Consider the following 19,326-nt stretch of genomic DNA (forward strand, 5'->3'; position numbering starts at 1 on the left):
TACTTTCTGCAGGGGTTTTATCATAAATCGGTGCTGAATTTTGTCGAAAGCTTTCTCTGCATCTATTGAGATGATCATATGGTTTTTCTCCTTCAATTTGTTCATATGGTGTATCATGTTGATTGATACGTGTATATTGAAGAATACTTGCATTCCTGGGATAAACCCCACTTGATCATGGTGTATGATCCTTTGAATGTGCTGTTGGATCCTGTTTGCTGGTAGTTTGTTGAGAATTTTTCCATCTATGTTCATCACAGATATTGGCCTGTAGTTTTCTTTCTTTGTGACATCTTTGTCTGGTTTTGGTATCAGGGTGATGGTGGCCTCATAGAATGAGTTTGGGAGTGTTCCTCCCTCTGCTATATTTTGGAAGAGTTTGAGAAGGACAGGTGTTAGCTCTTCTCTAAATCTTTGATAGAATTCGCCTGTGAAGCCATCTGGTCCTGGGCTTTTGTTTGTTGGAAGATTTTTAATCACAGTTTCAATTTCAGTGCTTGTGATTGGTCTGTTCACATTTTCCATATCTTCCTGGTTCAGTCTCGGAAGGTTGTGCATTTCTAAAAATTTGTCCATTTCTTCCAGGTTGTCTATTTTATTGGCATAGAGGTGCTTGTAGTAATCTCTCATGATCTTTTGTATTTCTGCAGTCTCAGTTGTTACCTCTCCTTTTTCATTTCTAATTGTATTGATTTGAGTCTTCTCCCTTTTTTTCTTGATGAGTCTAGCTAATGGTTTCTCAATTTTGTTTACCTTCTCAAAGAACCAGCTTTTAGTTTTATTGATCTTTGCTATCGTTTCCTTCATTTCTTTTTCATTTGTTTCTGATCAGATCTTTATGATTTCTTTCCTTCGGCTAAGTTTGGGGGGGTTTTTTGTTCTTCTTTCTCTAATTGCTTTAGGTGTAAGGTTAGGTTGTTTATTTGAGATGTTTCTTGTTTCTTAAGTTAGGCTTGTATACCTATAAACTTCCCTCTTAGAACTTCTTTTGCTGCATCCTGTAGGTTTTGGGTCGTCATGTTTTCATTGTCATTTGTTTCTAGGTATTTTTTGATTTACTCTTTGATTTTTTTTTTTCGGTACACGGGTCTCTCACTGTTGTGGCCTCTCCTGTTGTGGAGCACAGGCTCCAGATGCGCAGGCTCAGCGGCCATGGCTCACGGGACAAGCCGCTCTGTGGCATGTGGGATCTTCCTGGACCGGGGCACGAACCCGTGTACCCTGCATCAGCAGGCGGACTCTCAACCACTGCACCACCAGGGAAGCCCTCCACTTTGATTTTTTCAGTGATCTCTTGGTTATTATTTAGTGTGTTGTTTAGCCTCCATGTGTTTCTATTTCCTACAGATTTTTTCCTGTAACTGATACCTAGTCTCATAGCATTGTGGATGCAAAAGATATTTGATATGATTTCAATTTCCTTAAATTTACCACGCCTTGTTTTGTGACCCAGGATATGATCTATCCTGTAGAATGTTCCATGAGCACTTGAGAAGAATGTGTATTTGGTTGTTTTCAGATGGAATGTCCTATAAATATTAATTAAGTCCATCTTGTCTAATGTATCATTTAAAGCTTGTGTTTCCTTATTTATTTTCATTTTGGATGATCTGTCCATTGGTGAAAGTGAGGAGTTAAAGTCACCTACTATAACTGTGTTACTGTCGATTTCCCCATTTATGGCTCTCAGTATCTACCTTGGGTATTGAGGTGCTCCTATATTGGGTGCATAAATATTTACAATTGTTATATCTTCTTCTTGGATTGATCCCTTGATCATTGTTAGTGTCCTTCTGTGTCTCTTGTAATAGTCTTTGTTTTAAACTCTATTTTGTCTGATATGAGAATTGCTACTCCAGCTTTCTTTTGATTTCCATTTGCATGGAGTATCTTTTTCCATCCCCTCACTTTCAGTCTGTATGTGTCCCTAGGTCTGAAGTGGGTCTCTTGTAGACAGAATATATATGGGTCTTGTTTTTGTATCCATTTAGCCAGTCTATGTCTTTAGGTTGGAGCATTTAACCCATTTACATTTAAGGTAATTATCAATATGTATGTTCCTATTACCCTTGTCTTAATTGTTTTGGGTTTATTATTGTAGGTCCTTCCCTTCATTTGTGTTTCCTGCCTAGAGAAGTTCCTTTAGCATTTGTTGTAAAGCTGGTTTGGTGGTGCTGAATTCTCTTAGCTTTTGCTTGTCTGTAAAGCTTTTAATTTCTCCATCAAATCTGAATGAGATCCTTGCTGGGTAGAGTAATCTTGGTTGTAGGTTTTTCTCCATCATCACTGTAAATATGTCCTCCCACTCCCTTCTGGTTTGCAGAGTTTCTGCTGAAAGATCAGCTGTTAACCTTATGGGGATTCCCTTATGTGTTATTTGTTGTTTTTCCATTGCTGCTTTTAATATTTGTTCTTTGTATTTAATTCTTGATAGTTTGATTAATATGTGTCCTGGCGTGTTTCTCCTTGGATTTATCCTGTATGGCACTCTCCGTCCTACCTGGCCTTTATTATTTCCTTTCCCATATTGGGGAAGTTTTCAACTATACACTCTTCAAATATTTTCTCAGTCCCTTCCTTTTTCTCTTCCTCTTCTGGGACCCCTATAATTCGAATGTTGGTGCATTTAATATTGTCCCAGAGGTCCCTGAGACTGTCCTCAATTCTTTTCATTCTTTTTTCTTTCTTCTGCTCTGCAGTAGTTATTTCCACTATTTTATCTTTCAGGTCACTTATCTGTTTTTCTGCCTCAGTTATTCTGCTATTGATCCCTTCTAGAGAATTTTTAACTTCATTTATTGTGTTATTTATCTCTGTCTGTTTGCTCCTTAGTTCTTCTAGGTCCTTGTTAAACGTTTCTTGTATTTTCTCCATTCTATTTCCAAGATTTTGGATCATCTTTACTATCATTATTCTAAATTCTTTTTCAGGTAGACTGCCTATTTACTCTTCATTTGTTAGGTCTGGTGGGTTTTTGCCTTGCTCCTTCATCTGCTGTGTGTTTCTCTGTCTTCTCATTTTGCTAAACTTACTGTGTTTGGGGTCTCCTTTTTGCAGGCTACAGGTTCATAGTTCACGTTGTTTTTGGTGTCTGTCCCCAGTGGCTAAAGTAGTTTCAGTGGGTTGTGTAGGCTTCGTGGTGGAGGGGACTAGTGCCTGTGTTCTGGTGGATGAAACTGGATCTTGTCTTTCTGGTGGGCAGGTCCACGTCTGATGGTGTGTTTTGGCGTGTCTGTGGCCTTATTATGATATTAGGCAGCCTCTGTGCTAATGGATGGGGTTGTGTTCCTGTTTTGCTAGTTGTTTGGCATTGGGTGTCCAGCACTGTAGCTTGCTGGTCATTGAGTGGAGCTGGGTTTTGGCATTGAGATGGAGATCTCTGGGAGATTTTCGCTGTTTGATATTCTGTGGATCTGGGAGGTCTCTTGTGGACCAGTGTCCTGAACTAGGCTGTCCCACCTCAGTGGCACAGCCCTGACGCCTGGCTGGAGCACCAAGAGCCTGTCCTCCACATGGCTCAGAATAAAAGGGAGAAAAAAAAAGAAAGAAGGAAAGAAGAAGATAAAATAAAATAAAGTTATTAAAATAAAAAATAATTATTAGGAAAAAAATTTTTTAATTAAAAGAAAAAAAAATCAGACAGACAGAACCCTAGGACAAATGGTAAAAGCAAAGCTATACAGACAAAATCACACCCAGAAGCATACACATACACACTCACAAAAATAGAAAAAGTGAAAAATATATATATATCATTGCTCCCAAAGTCCACCTCCTCAATTTGGGATGATTTGTTGCCTATTCAGGTATTCCACAGATGCAGGTACAGCAAGTTGATTGTGGAGATTTAATCCGCTGCTCCTGAGGCTGCTGGGAGAGATTTCCCTTTCTCTTCTTTGTTCGCACAGCTCCTGCAGTTCAGCTTTGGACTGGCCCTGCCTCTGCGTGTAGGTCGTCTGAGGCCGTCTGTTCTTCACTCAGACAGGATGGGGTTAAAGGAGCAGCTGCTTCGGGGGCTTTGGCTCACTCAGGCCGGGGGGAAGGAGGGGTACGGATGCGGGGCGAGCCTGTAGCGGCAGAGGCCAGTGTGATGTTGCACAGCCTGAGGCACCGTGTGTTCTCCCAGGGAAGTTGTCCCTGGATCCCGGGACCCTGGCAGTGGCGGGCTGCACAGGCTGCCGGGAGTGCGGTTGTGGATAGTGACCTGTGCTTGCACACAGGCTTCTTGGTGGCGGCAGCAGCAGCCTTAGCATCTCATGCCCGTCTCTGGGGTCCGTGCTGATAGCTGCGGCTCGCGCCCGTCTCTGGAGCTCCTTTAAGCAGCGCTCTTAATACCCTCTCCTCGCCCACCAGGAAACAAAGAGGCAAGAAAAAGTCTCTTGCCTCTTTGGCAGCTCCAGACTTTTCCCGGACTCCCTCCCGCCTAGCCGTGGTGCACTAACCCCCTTCAGGCTGTGTTCACGTCGCCAACCCCAGTCCTCTCCCTGTGCTCCGACTGAAGCCGGAGCCTCAGCTCCCAGCCCCGCCCGCCCCTGCAAGGGAGCAGACAAGCCTCTCGGGCTGGTGAGTGCAGGTCGGCACCGATCCTCTGTGTGGGAATCTCTACGCTTTGCCCTCCGCACCCATTTCTGCACTCTCCTCCGCGACTCCGAAGCTTCCCCCCTCCGCCACCCGCAGTCTCCGCCCGCGAAGGGGCTTCTTAGTGTGTGGAAACTTTTCCTCCTTCACAGCTCCCTCCTACTGGTGCAGGTCCCGTCCCTATCCTTTTGTCTCTGTTTATTCTTTTTTCTTTTGCCCTACCCAGGTACGTGGGGAGTTTCTTGCCTTTTGGGAGGTCTGAGGTCTTCTGCCAGTGTTCAGTACTGGTGTTCTGTAGGAGTTGTTCCACATGTAGATGTATTTCTGATGTATTTGTGGGGAGGAAGGTGATTACCGCGTCTTACTCTTCCACCATCTTGAAGCTCCCCCCCCACGTCGTGACCAAATTTATCAATCCTTTTCATTTATGGTTTGCACTTTTTAAATTGAGCTTTTTGGTTTCCATGAAAAATCTTGCTGGGATTTTTATTGGAATTGCTCAATTTGGAAAGAATTGACATATTTACAAAATCGAGTTTTCCCCTCCCTGAACAAGATAAATCTGTCAAATTAATGGTTTTGACAAGTTTTAAAATTTTCTCCATAAATATATTACACATTTAAATGGTAGCATTTTAAATAGTACTTTAATCCTTTTTAGAAAACCACTTTTGTCTCTGTGTATCACCTCTATTACTGGATCTCAATCCTTTCTACACATTACAATCAACTGAGGATCATCTTAAAATAATAGTATAATGTATAGTACAGTATAATAATAATGCCTGAGGGTACACACCCAGTGGTTCTGATTTAATTAATCTGGGGTGAGGTCTAACTGCCAAGTGAACATGCAATAAGTATTGAGAACTACTGCTTTATGTCGCACCTCAACTTTTACATTTTGCGCCTATATTTTTTTCTACATATAATACCTTTGCTGTTATCCTACTGCTTTTTTAATTCTTAAGTTGGATGTTTAACTCATTAATTTTCAGTCTTTTTCAACTTCTAATATAAGCATTTCAGACTCTATATTTCCTTTCACTACCACTTTATCTGTATTCCCCTACTGTACTTTGATATGTACTACTTTATTTAACTTTAGGTTTTAGATGAATTCTATACCTATGTTTTCTTCTGTGACCCATGAGTAAAATACTAACATGCTTTTAAATTTCCAACTATAAGGGGATTGGTTACATTTTTGTTACACATTTCTTACTTAAATGCATTTTGGTTAGAGAATATAATCCGTATGATACTGATTCTTACAAATTTTTACAAATGTGTTTTGTGGCAATTGTACATGGTCACTTTTTTATATGCTTGAAAAGAATTTCTATTCTCTAATTGTTGGAAACAGTATTCTAATTGTATATGTCCGCTAGATCGAACTTGTCAATTTTGTTATTCATTTTTTATTCTTTTGTTAGTCTTCTATCTATATCTTTACTGAGTTTTATCTGCTTGATCTATCAATTACTTGGAGAGGTATACAAAATTCTCTTATGATGGTGGAGTGGTCAATTTATCCTGACTCCATGTTTACTTTCTCTTTCCCTATCAGCTCCCTTTCGAGTTGCTGTCCACTCAGGTGATCCAGAAAGGGACCTCTAAAGCGCAGAATCCAGGACATTCACACCTGGGATCCATATCTGGAATGGCTCTTTGCCTAGTAACAGCATCATTTGAAATTTACACATGCACGTGGGATGTCAAAGCCCATATTGGAAGCAGGTGGTGAAACTGAGCAATCCAGGTATTTTAGCAGTTCCTTGCAAAGCATGGAAAGAACTACCTCTCAATCTTCATCCCTATCTCTGATTCAATTCAGGACCCAAAGGCAAAGTAAACACCACAGTATTTCGTCAGTGGTGTTTCAAATAAGGAAATTCTTCTCTTTTTCATATGCTATAAACAGTCCAAGAGATAAAAATAGAGGAAAACTAAACCAAAAAACCCAAGGTGACACCGATATAGAAATCTAAAAATAAATCAAGACCAAAATAACCAGGGTGATTGGTTATTTCCATAAAGTAAAGACAGAATGCCTTACGCACGTGTATCTCAAGACATCAGCTCAAACATCAGGCACCCCAGTTTTGAAGATACATTTAGCTACTGGCAGTCTCAAATTAATTACAAGCTGTTCATCCCTAAAAAAGACATTCAATTTTAAAGGGCAAGTTCTGAAATTCATGGAGGGACTAGGAAGATAGAGAAGGAACTCTGGCTGGTGTTGATGCTGGTATATATATTAGATTGACCCATACATCTTTGCTCCACCTTTCTCAACTTTAACTTTCCTTCCCCCTCTCTACATAAATCTCTCAGGATCCACGTGTCATTTTTTTCTCCTACAAGACAGGTTTTAGTGTTTATTATTTCCACTAGATTTGATTTCACCTGAATTGACAGATTGAGATATACAGATAGATAGATAGATAGATAGAGATATATTAAATGTAATATATATAATGTGTAATACATGGCAGGTAAGTATATATAAGCATAAATATATATATATGCATAAATGACTTGATGGGTAGGAGTGGCAGAGATAGCCGTATGTCCCAGGCTCATTCTTCGATGACACCAAGTTTAAAGGCAATAAATTTAACATTAACTACATTTCCTGGGGGAAAAAATGACAGTCATTAAGCCCCTCCTAATATGGTTCAACCACTGTTATTAGAATTGGCTTTCTGACTCAACTTGATAAAAAGAGCCCATTGGTGAAGCATTGAGCACCTCCCAAAATGCATGTGATAGTCACAAGTTTCCTTTTACCCTTCTCAGAAGAAGAAAAAAAAAAGCTTTGACAAATAACTATGAAGGACTAGGAGGCTGGACTGTCCAATATTGAAAAGACTTGACCTTGTCTCCCTCTGGAAAAAAAAGAGTAGAATGAGACAGCCAGGGAGTAAATGGTGCAGGTGAAGAGAAGGGAACAGCCCACACAGCCTGAGACGCATCACTCATAGACTATTAAGCTAATGTGTGTCATCCTAAGGCTGGAAGATTAATCTGTGCGTACCAGCTCCTGCTAATGTCCCTGGTTCTATAAATCACCAACAGTCCTAATTAGAATCATCTCTTAGGAGACCCGCCATATTACACTGCCTCAGAAATACAGAAGGGAAACCAAAAATAATGAGCTTGTGGTGGTTGAGGTCATCCCTGCCTCTCACTTCTGTAGATCTATTTATTTTTCACTCAACAAATATTTACTGAGTAACTACGACTTGCAGGCATTGTGTTTAGCATAGCAGTGAATGAACTCGGCACTCATGGAGTTTACTAAGAAAGACATGAGTCCTGCCATCAAGGAGATTGCCAAGAAAGGGACAGATAAAAGGGTGCAAGAATTCATACAAGAAAGATATCAGGGAATCTGTTTATAAAAGGGAAGAAGCAGAAGGCACGATAGTTTTCATACTAAGTACTTCCTTGTTATGATGGTTCCAGGTGAAAAACAGGGTACTTGGTCAAATTTGAGTTGCAGATAAATAAGAAATAATTATTTTAGTAGGCGCATACCACTCGTATTACTTGGGAAAACCTACACTAAAAAAGTATTCATTGTGTATGTGAAATTTGATTTCACACTATACTACAAAGCTACAGTAAGCAAGAAAGTATGGTACTGGCACAGAAACAGAAATATAGAGCAATGGAACAGGATAGAAAGCCCAGAGATAAACCCACACACATATGGTCACCTTATCTTTGATAAAGGTGGCAAGAATATACAATGGAGAAAAGACAGCCTCTTCAGTAACTGGTGCTGGGAAAACTGGAAAGCTACATGAAAAAGAATGAAATTAGAACACTCCCTAACAGCATACACAAAAATAAACTCAAAATGGATTACAGACCTAAATGTTAAGGCCAGACACTATCAAACTCGTAGAGGAAAGCACAGGCAGAACACTCTATGACACAAATCACAGCAAGATCCTTTTTGACCCACCTCCTAGAGAAATGGAAATAAATACAAAAATAAACAAATGGGACCTAATGAAACTTCAAAGCTTTTGCACAGCAAAGGAAACCATAAACAAGATGAAAAGTCAACCCTCAGAATAGGAGAAAATATTTCCAAATGAAGCAACTGACAAAGGATTAATATCCAAAACATATAAGCAACTCATACAGCTCAATATCAAGAAAAACAAACAACCCAATCCAAAAATGGGCAGAAGACCTAAATAGACACTTCTCCAAAGAAGATATACAGACTGCCAACAAACACATGAAAGAATGCTCAACATCATTAATCATTAGAGAAATGCAAATCAAAACTACAATGAAGGGGCTTCCCTGGTGGTGCAGTGGTTGAGAGTCCGCCTGCCGATGCAGGGGACACGGGTTCGTGCCCCGGTCCGGGAATATCTCACATGCCGCAGAGTGGCTGGGCCCGTGAGCCATGGCCGTTGAGCCTGTGCACTCGGAGCCTGTGCTCCGCAACAGGAGAGGCCACAACAGTGAGAGGCCTACATACTACAAAAAAAAAAAAAAAAAAAAAACTACAATGAGGTATCACCTCACACTGGTCAGAATGGCCATCATCAAAAAATCTACAAACAATAAATGCTGGAGAGGGTGTGGAGAAAAGGGAACCCTCTTGCACTGTTAGTGGGAATATAAATTGATACAGCCACTATGGAGAACAGTAGGGAGGTTCCTTAAAAAACTAAAAATAGAACTACCATACGACCCAGCAATCCCACTACTGGGCATATACCCTGAGAAAACCATAATTCAAAAAGAGTCATGTACTACAATGTTCATTGCAGCATGATTTACAGTAGCCAGGACATGGAAACAAACTAAGTGTCCATCGACAGATGAATGGATAAAGAAGATGTGGCACATATATACAATGGAATATTACTCAGCTGTAAAAAGAAATGAAATTGAGTTATTTGGAGTGAGGTGGATGGACCTAGAGTCTGTCATACACAGTGAAGTAAGTCAGAAAGAGAAAAACAAACACTGTATGCTAACACATATATATGGAATCTAAAAAAAAAAAAAATGGTTCTGAAAAACCTAGGGGCAGGACAGGAATAAAGACGCAGACATAGAGAGTGGACTTGAGGACACGGGGAGGGGGAAGGGTAGGCTGGAATGAAGTGAGAGAGTCGCATGGACATATATACACTACCAAATGTGAAATAGATAGCTAGTGGGAAGGAGCTGCATAGCACAGGGAGATCAGCTCGGTGCTTTGTGACCGCCTAGAGGGGTGGGATAGGGTGGATGGGAGGGAGACACAAGAGGGAGGAGATGTGGGGGTATATGTATATGTATAGCTGATTCACTTTGTTATAAAGTAGAAACTAACTCCATTGTAAAGCAATTATACTCCAATAAAGATGTTAAAAAAAAAGAACACTCCCTAACACCATATACAAAAATAAACTCAAAATGGATTAAAGACCTAAATGTAAGGCCAGACACTATAAAACTCCTAGAGGAAAACATAGGAAGAATACTCTTTGACATAAATCACAACAAGATCTTTTTTGACCCACCTCCTAGAGTAATGAAACTAAAAACAAAAATAAACAAATGGGACCTAATGAAACTTAAAAGCTTTTGCACAGCAAAGGAATCCATAAACACGATGAGAAGATAACCCTCAGAATGGGAGAAAATATTTGCAAACGAAGAAACTGACAAAGGATTAATCTCCAAAATATACAAACAGCTCATACAGCTCAATATCAAGAAAACAAACAACCTAATCAAATAATGGGCAGAAGACTTAAACAGACATTTCTCCAGAGAAGACATACAGAGAGCCAACACACCCATGAAAAGACGCTCAACATCACTAATTATTAGCAAAATGCAAATCAAAACTACAATGAGGTACCACCTCACACTGGTTAGAATGGGCATCATCAGAAAATCTACAAACAACAAATGCTGGAGATGGTGTGGAGAAAAGGGAAGCCTCTTGCAGTGTTGGTGGGAATGTAAACTGATACAGCCACTCTGGAGAACAGTACGGAGGTTCCTTAAAAAACTAAAAATAGAATTAATACGTGACCCAGCAATCCCACTACTGGGCATATACCCTAAGAAAACCATAATTCAAAAAGACACATGCACCCCAAAGATCACTGCAGCACTATTTGCAATAGCCAGGTTATGGAAGCAATCTAAATGCCCATCGACAGATGAATGGATAAAGAAGATGTGGTACATAAATACAATGGAATATTACTCGGCCATAAAAAGGAACAAAACTGGGTCATTTGTAGAGATGTGGATGGACCTAGAGACTGTCATACACGGTGAAGTATGTCAGAGAAAAACAAATATATAATATTGCTTATATGTCGAATCTAGAAAAATTATACACACGAACATATTTGCAAAGCAGAAGTAGAGAGACACAGACATAGAGAACAAACGTATGGATACCAAGGAGGGAGGGGGGTGGGATAAATTGGGAGATTGGGATTGACATATATACAGTACTATGTATAAAATAAATAACTAATGAGAACCTACTATATAGCACAGAGAACTCTACTCAATGCTCTGTGGTGACCTAAATGGGAAGGAAATCCAAGAAAGAGGGGAGATATATATATATATATATATATATACACATACATATAGTTGATTCACTTTGCTGTACAACAGAAACTAACACATTTTAAAGGAACTATACTCCAATAAAAATTAAATAAATTTAACCAGGCATCCTTTATTTTTATTCATTAAATCTCACAACTCTACTCCCTATTATCTCTCTTTGTGATAATCCCAGCAGAGATTTCTCTGGGAGGGAGGGGAGCAAACCAGTATGTGGGCCTCTTTTTAATTTTATCAGCACCAATATTCTTAGCCAGAGTGATCTTTTAAAGTATATATCAAATCACATCACTCTCATGCTTAAAACCCTCTCCTTAATTTCTATCATATCCACAATAAAAATCCAAACTCCTTACCAAATTCTGTAAAGGTCGTACATGATCTGACCCCTGCGTATCCCTCTAAATTTCACAACAGCCCTATGCAGAGGACAGCATTATTAGTCCCATTCAACAGGTGAGAAAAAACGAAGCCTAGATAAGGAGAATGTAAACTACTATATATGAAAACTAGCTGTCTCGTACTAAAAGGATTATGGAATTAGTGCAAGGAGTATAAACACAAATTGGAAAAAATTAAAAATGATAACATCCAATGTTGGGAAGCATGCAGAAAAATGGGCACTTTATGCATCATAGTGTGAATCGGCCATGGCGTTTTGGAGAGAGATTTGGCTGTGTTTATGACCATTGGAAAATATGCGTCCTCTGCGTGACCGTTCATATTCTAGGTCTTATCCTAGTTACATGTCCACGTACGCTCATCTATGTATGTAAATGTATAAAAGAAGGTCAGAGAGTTCGCAAAAAATTCTTTTTGGTGGTTACTTCTACGGAAGAGAGTGAGAGTGGGGCAGGAGGGGTCAATAGGGACTTTCACTTTTTACTGAATTCTTCATGAAAGATTTATGGCTAGGATGTATTTGTGATTTTCTTCTGTTCTTTAAATTAGTATTTTTAAAAAATAAAGACAACAAGCTAGATAAACACATTCCAAAAGTCTTTGCTGATGGCAGGATTATGAATACCTTATTTATTTTGTCTCTTCAAACAGGGTACCCTTACCTTAACTGAAAATTGAGGGCTTCCCTGGTGGCGCAGTGGTTGAGAGTCCACCTGCTGATGCAGGGGACACGGGTTCGTGCCCCGGTCCGGGAAGCTCCCACATGCCGCGGAGCGGCTGGGCCCGTGAGCCATGGCCGCTGAGCCTGCGCGTCCGGAGCCTGTGCTCCACAGCGGGAGAGGCCACAACAGTGAGAGGCCTGCGTACCACAAAAAAAAAAAGAAAAGAAAAGAAAAGAAAAAAAGAAAATTGACTCTTTAGAAATCTTGATGGACACTAGAGGGAAAAACTATCACGTAAAAACCGCAAGTCATTTTCTTTATCGGAAATAATAAGAACTCAAATCAACTTTGGGGCAGACTGCTCTTTCATTTTGGTGAAATTCCCCTGAACAGTCCCTGGTTATATAAATAAAACACATCGATTTTTCTAGGAGAAAACTATAAAGTAATTTGAATGTAGAGGTTTTAGAGTCAAAAGTAGCTGTTCTCTTCCATAATGTAAATTCTTATATATGATGGAGTCAGGGCTGTTTCTGCAGATTTTATTGCTATGGGGTTGGTAGGGTGGTGGCTTTCGATGAATTTAGACCACTCTGTGCTTGGATGGTTGCTTGTGCACCTGGAGATGTGGAAATGTTTAGCAACTTCCCACTAGATAGCTTTAGTTGAGACCTAGAAAACTACAGGAGAGATGCACAGACATGAACCTGACCTACTGCATACATGTAATTCTAATGAAAGGGGAACCACAAGGTTTATGTGACTTAAATTAGACTAGATTGGTAGCATTCTATGTATTGTACTTTTAATTTGAAACCAAATGATCCGACGTTTGGAAATGCACTGATGCTGAATACATCATCTTCTCACGTCACTGTCTTTATGCTTAAAGAGTAAGGGTACAATTCCACAAGGCCTCAAACAAGAGAGTGGGAATTGTCCTTTCAGAGGAGTTGACATTCCCATTAGCAGTCATTAAAATGACAGGACTTGGGGAAGGAAATTAGAGCATGGGAATTGGTCCTCATTTCGAGATAAGGGGAAACATTTTCTCTCCCTGGGCATAGAAGGAGCTGGAGCTTGACCTAGAAGCTATTGTGTAAATACAATCACATTCTCTGTTACTTGGTGCAGGGAGCGGCAGTTAGCTAGCTGCTGGCCACAAAGAAGCAAGCCAAGACCTAGGCAGAGAGATGCCCTTTATGAAATCCTTATGGGCTGTGAGAGCAGCCACGTATACTACTAGTGGGGGTGGTGAAGTATCCTCTATGCTGCATTTCCCTTCTGTGACCTCCAATCTTTCAGCGAAATGTTCTGAAAAGAAGGGCTAACTTCATGCGTGTACCACGTGTGCAGGTGCACAGGGCAACACACTGAGATGGGTCCCGCCATGCTTTTAATGCTGTACGGTTGCCATCTTGAAATTCATAATAAATTTTTGAACAAGCAGCTCACATTTTTTTGCCACTGAACCCCACAAATGGAATAGCCAGTCTTGCTCAAAAGTTTCGGCCTTTTATCAGCTGTAAGGCACCTGGGACATGTCACAGGGTCTTCACTGCATGGTTGAGGTGGTGATAACCACAGTGGACATAATAAACAGAAAGTCCCTGTGCTGAGCAAAGCCACCGACCCTGAGGCTGTTGGCAGCACGGGCAGAGCGCTTTGACAAGTCACAAGCACCCTTGAAGATTCTCAATAAAGTGCGAAGACGTGCAAGAGGACCTAGGCAGATGGAGATCTCAAAGTCTCTATAATTTAATTAAACAAAGAAGACATGACTTCACTGAAGGTCCATTATCTGGAATTATTGGTTGTGGCCCTTTGGTTTGTTTGCATTTCTTTGCTTTTAATGACGGGCATACATTAATCATGTGAAAAGTTAAGAGAAGCAGCACCACCCTTTATACAAGTCAGGAGGAATCTTCATGTGCACTTAGTCCAGCAATTCTCATTCTATGTGTTAAAGACCGCTGAAGGAAGGTGCTAGCACAGGAAACTATGTGCGCCAGGATCCTCTGTAGGCAGGATAAATAAAGGGACTAACTGTCCCCTCAGCCTGAGGGCTTTTACCTGCCCCTTCTCCTTACCTGTTGAACTCCTACAGACGCTTTGGGCCTTAGCTTAGACGTGACCTTCACAGGAAAGCCTTCACAGGCTGCCTCAGGTGCTCCTTTTCTGAGCTGCCAGAGCACCTGTACCTGTTCCACGCTACCTATCTCCCAGTAATTTACCTGTCTCCCCTATGGAGAATGAGTCTTCGGAAGTAGAAAGCCTGGCTCATTCATCTTTGTTTTCCCTACCACTTAGCAAGGCTCCTGCCCCATCTTAGGTGCTAGTAAACTGTGGGTGAACAACCACCTGCATGAACAAAGTACTATATTCAAACTGCATATGATGCTGCAATTATTTAAAAAACACATTTGTTTTATAGTCTTACCGTCCTTAAGTATTCAACTCACAGATACACTAAGTACGCATTACTATCATGGCAGTCTGTGAAATTCTTTGCTAATAAAAAGGGTCCTTCAAAATTGAAAATATTGAGAATTACATATGTAGTTTAACTCTTTTACTGTACAAATGAAGGTACAGAGGGATTACATTCACTTGAGCAATGGCTCAAACTTTATCAAGGGCAATAGGGCCAACAGCCAGCACCTGGACCTCAGTCCTTGCCTGACTTTTCTAATTCCCTGTTGTTTCTCCCTCTCAACCCCTAAATTTCGCAGTGCCGCCTGTGAAAACAAGATTGATGTAAAATAGCTTTCCTGCATAGAGAACAGACATATGGTTGCCAAGGGGGAGTGGAGGGAGGTGGGGAAGGGTTGGATTGGGAGTTTGGGATTATCAGATGTAAACTATTATATACAGAATGGATAAACAACAGGTTCCTACTGTACAGCACAGGGAACTATAGTCAATCTCCTGTGATAAACCATAATGGAAACGAATATAGAAAAGAATGTATACATATGTATAACTGAATCATTTTTCTGTACAACAGAAATTAACACAACATTGTGAGTCTAGTATACTTCAATTAAAAAAAAAGAAAAAGAAAAAAATTGCTTTCTTGTACTGGCTCCTCCCTCAGGTCTACAAAGCAGCAGCAGCAAAGTGGCCCAGGTCTCAAGGCCCATGTCTGGGACCCAAGGGGTTAAATGCAAGAATCATGCAAGGCAGTGGGCAGGCAGGCTGAGTGTATCAGCGTCAGGTCACGACACAAGTCACGACACAGGGCACGACAAAGCCGTCAAGTGTTTTGTCCAACGTAGGGTCTGGCGACATCACATGCTGAGCCAAGGGGTGAGGGTATAAAAAATTTCTGCAGCCAAAATTCCCAATAGTATATGATTCCTAGAAAGGCAGGGCTTATCTCATTCACTGCTCTATCCCTAGTGCCTAGCACAGTGCCTGGAACATAGTTGCTACTTAAATATTTACTGACAGAATAAATACATTCAAAATGGGTGTTGAGCTTCTTCTCCACGTCTCAAAGGGACGTCTCTCAAAGCTACTTCCAGCAGTAAACCTTTTGCAGGTCCACCTGTCTGATGCTAAATGAATAACTCATGGTCTCAGTTTGGCTCCCTCAATATCCAAGTTATCATGCGAGGCAACAATTAAGGAAAGAGGGGAATACCCAAGGGGAACCCATCCTTAAGGTTGGAAATGACGGGAAAAGATGGATTCCACCTGAGGCTAAAATAAAAGACACCAGGTCAGAAGCTCACATGCATAAATGGGCCGTTCAAGCTTATACCGCAAGTAGAGTGAAAGCACTGCTACCACTCCCTGGAGCGACACCCACAGGAAGGCCTTTTGTAAAGACTTTGTTTTGTTTTCCTTTTAGGTTTTCATTTTATGTTCCTTATAATGCGGTTCCTTCTGGATAAATAAGGGGAGGGAGATGAGTAGAATATGATAGGTAGAGAGGAGTGTGACTGTTTCTGGGTTCCACACACCCCAGGTATGGACCCTGAGCCATGCACACTCCTGAGAAGTTCTGATATAAATTTACCTTTTCTCCATAATGGGGTTGGGGACCTTGAGATTTTATAACAATTACTTCCACCTTCATTTGCCCTGCTTGTTTAGACACAGATTTTGTGGCCACTTCAAGATGGGAATTTTCTGATAATTTTCACCTGCCTGGATGCCATTTCATGACGCCTCTTTATGCGAGTTTTCATGTCATTAATTTCCCCTCTTTACTCCTGTTAGGAGCCAGTGTCCTTTAATGTCGTCCATTGAATTTCCCAGGAGTGAACACCTTTTTTTCATCTTGCAAACATCTCCTAATTAATGGTCACCACCGCCTTCTCATTAATGCTCAATACAGGAGGTAATTAATGATCACTCATGCACCAGATGAGATTTTCAGGCACGGCTCACTCCAGCAGCGTTGTAGCTTTTGTGACCTCAGCCTAAATTCTGTTTCTATGTCCTTTCTGTAAGGGGAAGGATGCCACAATCTCACTTTCTCAACTTCTCCCAAGCAACAGACAACAGACCCTTTCCATCAGTCAGTAAACATTTTCAAGTCTTCTCCATGTATATATACATATATATACACACACATATATATTTTTTAAGTTCAATGGCAATAAAAAGGCACCACGGTCCTTCAACTATCTCCCTCTAGCTATTACCTCCACTCTTCACATCCACAGCAAGCATCTTCCATGAGTAATCTACACTCACTGTCCCTACTTGCCTTTTAACCAAGTAAAATCTGGTTACTAAAATACACTTGCAGGCTTCGCTGGTGGCGCAGTGGTTGAGAATCCGCCTGCCAATGCAGGGGACCCGGGTCTGGGAAGATCCCACATGCTGTGGAGCAACTAAGCCCGTGAGCGACAACTACTGAGCCCACGAGCCACAACTACCGAAGCCCACGCACCTAGAGTCCGTGCTCCGCAACAAGAGAAGCCACTGCAATGAGAAGCCCGTGCACTGCAATGAAGAGTAGCCCCCGCTCTCTGCAACCAGAGAAAGCCCACACACAGCAACAAAGACCCAACACAGCTAGAAATAAAAAATAAAATAAACTTGCTACTGAAATTATTCACTAAGCTCAGCACTTACCTCTAAATGCAAAAATCTTTGAATTCTATGTGCCATATATTTCTAATGACCATCACTTTTTTTTTTTTGTTTTTTTTTTTTTTTTTTTTTTTTTTGCGGTACGCGGGCCTCTCACTGTTGTGGCCTCTCCCGTTGCGGAGCACAGGCTCCGGACGCATAGGCCCAGCAGTTGTGCCTCACAGGCCCAGCCGCTCCATGGCATGTGGGATCCTCCCGGACCGGGGCACGAACCCACGTCCCCTGCATTGGCAGATGGACTCTCAACCACTGCGCCACCAGGGAAGCCCCATCACTTTTTTTTTTAGTAATTATTCTGGTTATGTTTATAGTACCACTTAGTTTGTCTTGGCTCTCATCAAATTTCTTATATGTTTAGCCTCATTTTCCTTCACTTTACTCTATCCATCACTTAAATATTGATATATTCCAAGCTTCCTCCTTGGCTCTCTTTCCTAAAATCATCTACTCTTCTGTTTTTTCTGATCATTTTCCAAACTGGTGTCTTCTACCCATTATATTTCCTGAGTCCAGGTTCATTACTTGGCTTTCTACTGAAAACCTCCACTTAAATGACCCACAGATAACTCAAAGGCAACATTTTCAAAGCTAGATTTATCATCTACCCCGCTTCAAATCTCCTCCTCCTCTGGTGTTCTTAGTGAAGAGCATCACTACTCATCAGTTGTTCATGTCAGAACTGCAGAAGTCAATCTTGATTCCTCCATGTCGCTCAACCCATCAAACACAATCAAGTCTTGTCAACACTAATTATCACTTCAACTCTTAGCTTTCTTTCTCCACTAATAGTTTATCCCCAACAGTATGAATTCCAAAATCTTTATCGCAACCATCCAATGCTCATCTATTTAACTGATGTTTATTGTGTTGCCAACTGTGTTCTAAGCATGGTGCAACATGCTCTTCGGGTTAAGTCCGTGGCTACCTCTGTAGTGTCATCTCTTCTGCCAATCCAACCTCCTTGCCACTTTCCTTGCTTGAATCATAACAATTTACTTACGTCTAACTAAATACACACTGCTCTGTTGCTTCTCTACCTGTGTACAGACTATTTGTTGTAACTGAGGGATTTTTCAAAGATTCAGTTTAAGTATTAATTGAAAATAATTAAATACCAAGTTACTCTATACTATTTGTTCCAGATATGTTATTTGATTTTCTTCCTGGCAGTCCTTCTGCATTGTCATTGGTCAGACCCATTGCTACTACAAGGAAAGGAGTGAACTGGGCTGAGGAGGTCTTTCTGGAGCTGGGACATGTGGGCTAGATGGACCTGAGGTGAGGAAGAGAACCAAGGGTAACAGGTCTGCTTAGGAAGTCTTCCAGCCCAGTCAAGAAAAGCTGGACCAGACTGGGCTGAAGTTACCCAAATACTTTTGGAGTACACTTATTCAATACTTTAACCCAAAGAAATTCTTTGGTATAGAATCTAAATCCTGAGTTAAACCTGCGAGAGAAAAAATGCTGAGACTCAAAGATCTTTTACCCTCTTCTCAACAAGGGGATGAGCCCCATGTCTTTATGGGTATTCTGCTACCATTGAAATAGGGAAAGAGAACAGTGAGGAATGCTAACATCTCTTTGTCCTTTTTTTCTATTTCTTTAAGCTTCTCATTACCTAACACTACTCCTGGATCATCCCCTTTACTAAAATTCAACTTGTTTTCTCAATATATCCTTCAGTGAGTGTTCCCACCTGCTGCAAATGCTATCTTTGCAGAGATGATTTTTCAATCTAATTTTCCAGCCTAATACTCCCCTCTGACCATTCTTGACTCTCTGGCTGGTTTGTTTGACTCTGACTCGAGAAACCTCCCTAGGATTTGAAACTCAGCATGGAAATAAAATACATCCATTTCCTCCTGCCCCTAAAACCAGACCCAGTCCCAACTATAAGAGATACAACCTAATTTGGGGGTCTTGACTATAAGAAATCACAGGTATTCAAACCATCATC

The 19,326-nt window shown here is 40.9% G+C and overlaps 1 long non-coding RNA gene across 2 annotated transcripts in view; it reads right to left on the minus strand.

Annotated features, from left to right (window-relative positions):
- LOC307180924 overlaps window positions 1-19,326 on the minus strand; it is a 934,155-nt gene that overhangs the window by 581,567 nt on the left and 333,262 nt on the right. The window lies entirely within an intron of this gene.

This window comes from Stenella coeruleoalba (genome assembly GCF_951394435.1).
Source record: "Stenella coeruleoalba genome assembly, chromosome: X".
In the NCBI taxonomy this organism is placed as follows: domain Eukaryota; kingdom Metazoa; phylum Chordata; class Mammalia; order Artiodactyla; family Delphinidae; genus Stenella; species Stenella coeruleoalba.